Source organism: Arachis hypogaea, chromosome 4 (genome assembly GCF_003086295.3).
Source record: "Arachis hypogaea cultivar Tifrunner chromosome 4, arahy.Tifrunner.gnm2.J5K5, whole genome shotgun sequence".
NCBI lineage: Eukaryota > Viridiplantae > Streptophyta > Magnoliopsida > Fabales > Fabaceae > Arachis > Arachis hypogaea.
Genome location: NC_092039.1, coordinates 7,055,652 through 7,066,877, shown reverse-complemented (window position 1 = coordinate 7,066,877; position 11,226 = coordinate 7,055,652). Strand labels below are relative to the sequence as shown.

Genomic DNA, 11,226 nt, shown 5'->3' with positions numbered 1-11,226 from the left:
GCATTGAAGCTTTCATGTGTAGAGACTTTTCTTGGAGTTAAACGCCAGCTTTTGTGCCAGTTTGGACGTTTAACTCCCATTCGTGTGCCAGTTCCAGCGTTTTACGCCAGAATTCTTGAGCTGACTTGGAACGGCTATTTGGGCCATCAAATCTCGGGAAAAGTATATACTATTATACATTTCTGGAAAGCCCAGGATGTCTACTTTCCAACGCAATTGAGAGCGCACCAATTGGGTATCTGTAGCTCCAGAAAATCCACTTTGAGTGCAGGGAGGTCAGAATCCAATAGCATCTGCAGTCCTTTTCAGCCTCTGAATCAGATTTTTGCTCAGGTCCCTCAATTTTAGCCAGAAAATACCTGAAATCACAGAAAAATAAACAAACTCATAGTAAAGTCCAGAAAAGTGAATTTTAAATAAAAACTAATAAAAATATAATAAAAACTAACTAAAACATACTAAAAACAATGCCAAAAAGCGTATAAATTATCCGCTGATCAAATATCAACTTCAGAAATTACAAGGACAAATGGAAAAACAAAGAGACTTTTCCAAGAATGATTTATACAATTGAAGTCTACATCAAAGAAGTGAAGCACAAGGAAGATTGGATATATAACTGAAATTTTTTTTCGGAAAAGACAAACTGATTGGTTGATAGCTGCATTCAAAATTATAACCTTATATTCACATAAAAACAAAAAACAAAGAAAAATCCATGGAAGAAGATGAAAATGCTAGGTTGAACCTATAAAATAAAAAATCCTGATTGTTCTGAAACACCACAATAATACAAGGAAATGGAAAGTACCTTTTAGAAAGCTGATGCCAAAATTAGCGACTTTACTGCAAGAAATGTCAAGACTCTCCAAACACGCCAACTCTAGAAGCAAATTGAATAAAATACATTGTTCTGTTAATCATTGAACCATATGTTGACTAAGACAACAATGACTATACTTCCATATGAAGCTATATAAAATGCACATGTTTAACACCATGAACTATTCCACTGTATAATCTTTCCGTAGAGAACTACCCATTAGAAGAAAAAAATGAATATAAAGTTAGTCAATACAATGAATTTAATGAAATATATAAAAGCACGGGATGATATATTTAATTAAGCCAAAGAGAAATTAACAAAGGCCTTACAACATTTCAAGGCAGCAATATCGAAAATAACACAACTGGCAAATAAGTTAATTCAGGGGTACATCTAAACTCCCCCAAAAATAAATTGGGATAGGATCTTGTAGTTCCTGTATTTGTTGTTGTTAATTAGTTATCTTATGTAATAGTACTGTGTAGGAGAAGATGGCAGAAACCGATTTTTTATCACCAGTGGTGAAGTCTCTAACAAGAGATGCAGAAGAGAGGAGGTAAGCAGTTTTAACATGGCAGGAGCAATTTTACCATGGCAAGTTTTCATCTTCCACTCAATGAACAATTTATTAAATCAACCACAGCGAAACACAATATAACAATCAAAAGGTAGAGAACAACACCAAAACAATAATTTACCAAATTAACAAGTTAATAAGATCAATTAAAACTGAAAATCAAAATAACAAGAACAATTAACATTTTAAACTACAGCAAACTAACAACAAAATAAGAACTGAAAACATACTAACCATGAAAACAACAATAAAAAAAACAATAACTGAATAATTAATACAAGAAAGAACAAGAAGAAGGAAAAAAATCACCCTAGGATGGAGCAGTTCTGAAATTCAAACAGTACAGGGAAAGGGAAGAGCTTTAAATCGCGATGGAGATGGCTGAATGGAGGCAGACAATGACGGAACGGTGGCTGAAAGGCCGCGGAACAGAGGCTAACAGAGGCTCGAACACGCGGCGTATAGGACTGAATAGAGGGCTAAGCAGCTCGAACAAGGGTTGGCCAAAAAGGGCAGAACAAGGGTTGGCCAAAAAATAGACGTAGAAGCTTGGCCAAAAAGGAGGCGGATGCGCGGCGAACAAGGGCGATGTTGCGCCAAAGCTGTAGCAGCGGCGGTGGCTGGACGTTGAGGAAGGACGACGAGAGATGGCTGCTTAGGTGCTTTCTCCAAGCTGCGTTCGAGTTCTTTTCTGTCTTCTCTGCTTTCTTCAGTGTGTTTGTTCAGAGGCCAGAGAGAGGGAAGTGAGGGAGGGAGGAGGAGCTCGATGAGAGGAAGGAGGAGAGTGGCTGAGTGAGACTGTGAGAGAGGAGAGGCCAAGAAGGTGCTGTGCGTTTTGGTTACTGGTTAGGGTTCCTCTAACCAACGGCACCATTTTGAGCAAATTTTAGAAAACCGGTCAGGTTCCAGTTTGGTTCGACGATCCAATGATGGTTTTTGAATCTTTCGGTTTTGATGTGACTGATTTATTTTTTATACCGGTTCATGGTTCGACCGATCAGTTCGAATTGGTTTTCAGAATCTTGATCCGAACCGTTTTTCCCTCGGTTCACGATTTGACCGGTTCGACCAGTCGCTTCGAACTGTTTTCAGAAATTTGCGTTTTTTTCTTATTCCAAAAAATCTGGCCAGGTGACGGTTCGGTTCGATCGACCAGTTCTTGGCCGGTTCGACGGTTCAATTGCGGTTTTTGAAATTGGGGGTTTTAACATTTGTCCTAGTTGTTTTTTGTAGCAGTTCATGGTTCAACCGGTTCAACCGGCCGGTCCGAACCAATTTTCAGAAGATAGATTATAACAATTCTCTCATGTTGTTTTTATTTTAAAATGCTTAATATATTTTAGTATCAAATTTTCAATTAAGCTTACAACACAGAAATGGTTCAAGGAATCAAAATGCTAGAGTGAAAATTAAGCTTCACCTAAATTCAACTACAATCGAACGAAAGACAGAAACATTAATTTTCAACAAGAGTCCATAAAAAATATAGTGCATAATAATTTTTTAAGTAAAAGAGATGAAACTAACAAGTCTTAGTAGTTAATATAAACTAAACATGACTACATGACAATTATGATTATTTAATTTTTGTTTGACTCCTTTTGTTTATACTTATTGTAATTCCTGGTAGCAGATTCAATGACATTATGCAGCATCAAGTTGTGGGGCCTTAGAATCAAATCCAACGCAAGTCGCATCCTTGTACCATCATTAACCTGAAAACTATAAATATTTTAGGTTACCAACAAAACCATACACATTAGAATTGAAGTACTATTTTTTTTAGCAATAGAAAATTACATTTATTGTATAACTATACGTCTTCTTGTAGTTTGTCATCTCAGTTGCCACCCATACCCCACAATCATTACTGTGTTAAATAAGATGCAGTTAACTTATGCAGATAAAAAATTGAAAGAGGAAAACACAAATACAGATATTCCTTACGAGCCAGGAGCTTGTTCTCCTGTTTCTAACATATCCACAAATACAAAATCAAGTATCCTTGGCCTGAACGGAGTGTTGTATTTATAGAACGAGTCATACTTGAGTATATCTTTTAGATATTTTGCCTACTTATATAGGAAAAAAATTAAATAAAGGACGATATTTGAAACCTAAAAAAAATGTCATAAAAATGAAAATGGGAAAAGTTAATTTACTAGCTTTACTATACTCGATCTCTTTTGCTCTTTATCTGTAGCAATGGGTAGGGAGTCTAGCAGAATTGTTTGATGATTGCACAAATAAAAAACAACCAGATACCAATGTGTGTTGTTCTCGTTCACAGGTAAAAAAATCTAGTATCAACTTTCACGTATTAAAATATTACTAGATATAATTTTTTTTAAAAAAAAAATAAAAATTATAGATCAGTTCATAAAGATAAATGCCATTAAATAATAAAAAAATTAAAAATACAATAAATCATATACCTTTTTAGACCTTCATCAACTTTTTTCATAAATTCTTTTTGATAATATTTCAACAGAACTTCAATTTTGGTATCACATTGCAGTATGAATTGCTGAATTTAATAGTTAGGGGCTAAGTCAGTGACACCAATTAAGTAATAAGAAAATAAATAAAATGGTAACAAACTCTTGTGTCTCTTGTTCTCGTTACGTTGAGGTGATCCGGATGATTCTCGCTTACCCATATCAAACACTCAAGCATATATATAACACAATTAGAATTATAATGTGAATATAATTTGCTAATGATCTGCTGAGAAGTGTTTTTATATATAGAATAAAATTTTGTTTGTTTATTCTTTATTATTGAAAAATATCTTTCAAAAAGATTTTATTGTTTTATATATATATATATATATATATATATATATATATATATATATATATATATATATATATATATATAATTATAAAGAATGTGTATCTATGATTGTGGCTTAAAAAGATTTACGATTTAAAGTGGATATTATTTTTATTTACAAATTATTTAAAATAGATACTATTATTCAAATTTATTATTTAAAATTGATATTATAATGTACATGATAATATAATGTGGAAAGCTTCGCGTATTAATACATAATATTTATTTTGTTTATTAAAACATGATTTAAAATAGATATTATTATTTTAGCCTATTTTAACTTATAACTCTACATAATACTAGCATTTAAATTTGTAATATTGATTTAGATATAATATTGATTTTGACGGAATATATGATTTACTTATAAATAATATAATTGATGTGATTTATGTTGATTATAAACTAATTAAATTGTCAATAATTAGAATGATTTTGCATTTAATATAGATTTAGCGTAAATTGATATATAATAATAACTCTCTTTTATCATTGTTATGTATTTTTATTTTCAAACACATAACACTACAAGATAATTACAATAGTAAGAACGCGAAAAAATAATCGAGCTACTTCTGTTGAGACAAGTTCTATTCCTAACATGAATATCTGTCAAAAATCAACTGAAATTTTGAAGATCTGTCACAGCACAGACATGCCTGACTGACAACCTTGTTCCGAGAGTCTAAAGAACCCCCAAACAAAGTAGCCTCAAGCTCCTCTCCTCCTTCATTCAATTTCCATTCTTGAACCAAACATTGATTTTTCTTCCAATGCTTCTCAGCCTAGTGCAGCACTTTCTACTCCCACGTTACAAATCTTGTTAGCCCCCCTGTGCTAAAGCAAGTGAAGAACAAGGGAATGCATGAGAAATACATCAATCCAACTATTTCCCCCTCCTCTTTCATTCAATTTCTTTGAGTATTCTTGTTTTTTTGAGTTAATTTCTTTGATTGTTGACTGTTGTTAACAGGAAGAATTGTTGATTGTTGTATGTGCATTTTGGTTATATGTGCATTTTGAAAATTGAGTGTATTTGAATCAGTTATTTTCATTGCTGCCAGGACATACCCCTAACTGGCTTATATTTATGAATAGGTAACCTCGTGTAAGCTATGGCGGCAAGTGGGAGAATCTTTCAAACCTCCTAACTAAGAACCAACGTCCCCTATCTTGTCTTGATTGTGTTCATGGCTCATTGAAGAGTCTCTTCAAATGGGCAAGTTATAGTACTTTGTATCTCTGTGTTATTAGATTTCAAATCTGTGATATGCATTCTTTCTAATTTTCTAAGTAATGTCATGGTAATGGTAGTGTGTATTGGTTATGATGATGAGACCAATTAACTGTTTCCATGTATTATGAATGGTTTCTCGATTTCCTTATGCATGGAAAAGTATACTTTTCAAGCTATTATTTTCATTATATAATAAGTGGTATTTTTTTGGTTGTTTTAGGGCTGCCAAATTCTGACAGCTTTTTGAATGAATTGATTGCTTATGAATGATTATAATGTTCTATTTTTAACACATGCAGGACATGTACCACAGTTTCATGGACTCTCCGTGGGCTTTTATGAGAAGGTGGTTTTAGATTAATGTTAGACTTCATCTTTTGAAAAAAAAATTCTTTTATGAAATAAATTCTGTTTTCAAATTGTTGAAATGTCTATGCATGCTTAGTGTTTCTTTGAAGCCTCTGTTTAGGCTATTTGTGTGGACATTACTATTATTAACATTTGGTTTATTTTAGATAATGTCACTTTTCTGAAAATTTTCATGTTAGCATACCGTATGATCTGTAAGATGTCAAGATGATGAGTGTTCAAGTTATGGCCTTATTAGAGAAAATTTTGGCTCTTAAGTAGTGGCATTGTCCAAATTTCTATATAATCTATTTAATACCTTAGACATATATGCTTATTTTGTTTTTAGCTATTCCATTTTCAAGATTTCTGAAAGACTTACCAGATATTGTACATATAAATGTAGGCATGCTCTTTTTCAAATGTTTTATTCGTTTTTAATATTTCTGATGTACTACTGCAGGCACTTCTTGATTATGAAAGACATAAGATAAAAGGTGGTGAGCTGAGTGTTCCAATTCGTTTTTAATATTTCAGAACTTTGCGTTTTTCCCTTCTGTGCTTGGCCAAGAAGATTCCCCACTTGGTTCAAATTCTGTTGTAATAACAAATGCTTCAATAGGTAATGTACAGTTAGAGTCTGCTCATGTTCAGTTTTCTAATTCTAGTGATGCTCAGACTTTACTTGAAAAGGAAGAAGAAAATACTAATTCTAATATCCTTCCTACAAGTGTTGATAGAACTGAAGAATCGCCTTCAGCTCAAGCTCTGATAAACGACGCTGCAAAAGAATGGAACTCACCGGCAAGATATCCTACGGAAATGAAGAGGAAAAAGAGGAAATCCAAGAGCAGACCATATTGGATACAATTAGTATGTTGCTCATCAGTGGATCTTCAGAGAAGGCAAAAAACTGCCATATGATGGTTATGGTTATAGTTATTTTCATGCTATTTGGGGTCTTGTCTGCTTCTAGAGTTGAGATACATATTTTGATCATGCGTCTCATTCTATTGAAGTGGGTAGCCTCCTAGAAGTTTGGTTGTATATTTGAACCATGTTCAGTTGCCATTACTGTTTATGTTATTTTAATGTATCATTATCATGGCTTTGGTGCCTCGTTATATATTGAAAATTAAGAAAATGTTGTGATCTTGTGACCTTTACAAGTAGGGAGGATTTTAGTCCAATATGTAAGGACTCAACCTTTTATTATTGATGTGTTTTGAATTTCCATCCAAAAACTGTTAGACGATTTGAAGTACATAGATAAATAAATAAATAATATCGATAATAAGCTCGCTATTTGGTCCATAAAAATACATGAGTGTGATCCTTAAAAGTGTAGTACGACTAGGTATATCATTATCCTTAAAAGTGTCACTGTCAAATGTCAATTATGAAAAATTGGAACATTCTCCTTCCTAAACTTCAGATGCAAACCCTGAAATTTCATTATGCAGTTTTCAGTCGATTGTCTTCAAACCCTAGATACTTCCTCTCCCTATTCTCTACAAATTCCGCTCCTCAGCCATCCCAATGCTCAAAGCAAATCTGCCCAACGACAACCATCAGTTTTTCTTGCAACACTTACAACAACATCAAGGTACTCCAAAAAATTCCTGATAAGATCACAGATTTTCTCCAAAAGCGATCTTTTGGCATGTTTGGGAACTGAGGGCTGGTTCTTGTTTGCATTAGGCCTGGGGTAATCAGCATGAAAAATAAACAGCCAGAATAAACATTAGAAATGGACACAGAAAGTTGTATTTGTTGCTGAATTAAAATGATAGAGAGGATATTAAAGAGACCTCTCAATTCTCAAAACAATCACAATTACTCAGAGAATTTGAAAGCCTTCTCTGTATCCTATCACTTCTATTTATACTAATCAAATGACTAAACCATTGTAACCAAGTACTCCTAGCTAACTCTTACTAATGGTAATCAACTCATATACCAATGTGATCTTAACACTAAAGAATCAAGTTTAAGCACCATGAAATTTCAAAGGAAAATGACAAAGAAACTACAGGCAAATACGAGGTTGTTTCAACATCAGATAAATATTCAGTTTCATATTGTGAATATAGAACCATGAAGAGATCCCATTGATGATGTACACTTCTGCATCTAATTTTGTGTTTGGTTTGGAAAGAAAACTAAAATCTTGATCCAGGAAGTGTATAAAATTATGCTTTAAGAATTTTCCCCAATATTTTGCCCAAATGTCACCCATTTTGTCATTTTAAATGAGAGGAGAACCTCATTTCACTTGTAATGAGCTCATGCAACCCTTAAGTGCAACTTAACAGAGCTTGTTATATGCAAAGAGTTGGTTCAATGAAGCAGCAAGAACAAGAGATTCCCCTCATAAAATTTGGCATAAAGTTTGTTTGAAGTAACAATATGGTTCACGAGAGTACATACATTGTTTGATCCATATAGTCATAAGCACAACCACAAGTTGAAATTCACAAATTAGACAGATACCATTATTAACCTTTCTGAGAAGTACCTGGATATATCTGCTTTAAATACCGTAAAAAGAAGCCACTCTAGACAATGTGAAAAATGAGGCTTCTCAGCTGATAAATCTGCCAGCCTTAAAGCTTCTTCAATTTTGTCCCTCTAGCAGAAACATAAATAAATAAAAGTAAATCCAACTGGGGATCTGATAGATAAACATAATTTCATTAAGATGAGGAGAAGGAAAATACAAATTGGGGATAAGCATTCTCCTATATAAAAGTAAAACCAAAAAACAAAAGATTTATCTATAACAAATCCACTTTTTTTGGGGAACAAAGATTTGATTAGAACAAAAAAGAATTTGCAAAAGTGGATACGCCATCTCAATGTATATCAAGGTATAGCAACCTTAAAAGATATGTGACAACAACACACAGATATAAGTTCAAATGATATCCATGTCTCCGTTTTTGTTGGTGTAATCAACTAAGAAACTGAGAAGGTCCCTTCTCCAACCCTGCCACAAAAAGTATAAGGATGAATAACTATAATAACTGCTGAAAACATGACATGAAGTCAGTCAGCAGGCGAGTCGTAGGAGCTACACAAATATAGCAACTGAAAGATCTTATATGCACTACTTAGTAGTTAGTATAGACTTCTCTTATATACCTATTAAAAGTGATTGATAAAAAGTGAGAGAAGATAAAAAAATTCCTCTTTTATATCATAAACGAAAGGTGTACAACAAAGGTGCACAATAAAAGTGGTACATTTCTCCATTAACAGTATTAATGAGTGCCATATAGCAGTAGTAGTTGATAACATCAACATTCAAGCCCTGAGATGACCAAGACAAGCACTAACGATCTTATGATTAAAAAGGAAAAGTCAATTTATATATATCTGTAGATAAATAAGTTATTACAGCTTCATGCATCACTTAACAACAGTCCAACTGAGGGACTTACTTTGAAGATGTTGCTATGAAGGTTTCAGATATCCTGCTCATCCATCTCCTCAAGAATAACATATTTGCCAGCAGAATCTGTTGTGTGAAGCACTGCCACCTCGCCTTCACTAAAATGGCCCTTTTGAAGCTTCAGATATCTAAAATAGAAAAATAGACCAAAAAAACATATAAACAAGCATAATAGAATTAAAGGAAAAAGAATTTTGGAAGACAAGTTTGCTGATGACTTACTTGTACCAGTTGAATAAACTGACACCAAACTAAATAGTGCAGAGACCGAGCCCTTTCACCCATGTAAATTTATCATGAAAGTATAATACCACAACCTACACATAAACATCATATAATCAGAAAGTGCAAGTAAATCTACAATCAGCAACTGCAACACTAAGAAACCTCTATCCTATTCGAACATAACATGCAACAGTTATAAAAAATATAGTACTAAATTAATTCATATACTGAAGCAATGTAATCTTGACAAAATGATACCGAAAGGATCTGGTAATAAACATACAAGATTAAGAGGAACCACTGGATATTCATATCAAAAGCTATCTATCTATCTATCCATCTATCTATCTTATAATAAAATTTTCAGCCAAATTTTAACAAAGTTTCAGCACATTCTTAACAAAGAGTAACAAATTTTTCCAAATCTTTCTGATGTTAAGCATATTAGAAAAAGAAACCCAACTTTCAGGAGACAGTAACAAAATCATGAAATTTGAACAAGATCAAATACAGAGCAAAAACAGAACAACACTCAGAGCCAAAAATCAAGAATAATCAGCACAACATACTAAAGAGAGCCAGAAGTCAACAACAATTAGCAACTAAAATTAGAATACAGCAACATATAATCACCCTAAATCCTAAAATCAATAAATCTATCAACAAAAATTCAAAAACAGCAGATTCAGAAGTTAAAAAACACTAAAACAGCAGCAGCAACATAACAAGTGGCATGACATTCAGAAATCAAAAGCACATCAACAAAGCAAGTAGTTAAGTTACAGTGGTGATATCACTCAGATGCATGTCAATAAAAAATAAAGAACACATAAAAAAGCAACATAGCAAAGATCATTCAAAAAAATATCACAACACACAAAAATAGCAACACAGCAAAACTAGAGCTCATTAGTAATCAAATAATCACTCAGTAAAAAATTAAAACACAAAACATTCAAATATTCAGTAATCAAATAATCATTGAACATGGCATAAATAAAAAACGCAGAAGAAGTTAGCAGTGAACTGACCGTCGAAGTCTAAGGTTTTTTTTCTTGGTTGAGCTTCTGCTCTCTGAACTTGAAGGAAGGAAACTGGAATGGAGATGGGTTTTTCTTCTGAGCAGTCTGAGAAGAGGGGGGCAGAATCGTGACGGAGACAGAGGCCAGGCGACGAACACAACTCAGAAGACGGTGGTGGGTTGGAAGAATCTGCGACGACCAGACGAAGATGATGGTGACTGAGCGCCCGACGGACAGCGGCAGGAGTGCGATGGAGCAGATGAATACCAGGAACTGACGCGCCGAGCTCGAGGAAGAAGAAGCTGCGATTCTTGAAGGAGGAAGAAGCACGGACGACCAGACGACGATGGTAGTGCCTGAGAGCGACGGACGGCGGTAGTCCTTGGGGCGGTGGTGGAGAAGCTAGGGTTTCCTGTTTCAACTTCTTTTTTTGATTTGGGGAGAAGCTGTTAAGATAGGGGTATTAAAAGGATATTTTTGTCTAATAAAATAAAGGAAGAATGTTTAAGTTTTTTTTATAAAATTAAATAAATAAATATTTTTTATTTTTATTTAATTAAAATGGTGTTTTAGTAAAAGTGGTGATATACTATATATTAAAAAAAATTAAATGCTGACGTGAAAAATAAAATCCACATGTCTTATTGTTATTTGTCTATATTTTAACTGTATCGGTACGTATAAATTTATCATTGATAA

At 33.5% G+C, this 11,226-nt stretch overlaps 1 long non-coding RNA gene across 1 annotated transcript; it reads right to left on the bottom strand.

Moving 5' to 3' along the window:
• Positions 1-7,055: 7,055 nt before the first annotated feature.
• LOC112794179 (uncharacterized) lies at positions 7,056-9,598 on the bottom strand. The gene is made up of 5 exons (XR_003198750.3): positions 9,503-9,598; positions 9,270-9,408; positions 8,707-8,815; positions 8,345-8,457; positions 7,056-7,529 (listed from the first exon to the last, which is right to left on the bottom strand). It is a non-coding gene; the product is annotated as an uncharacterized lncRNA (long non-coding RNA).
• Between the last annotated feature and the right edge of the window lie 1,628 nt (positions 9,599-11,226).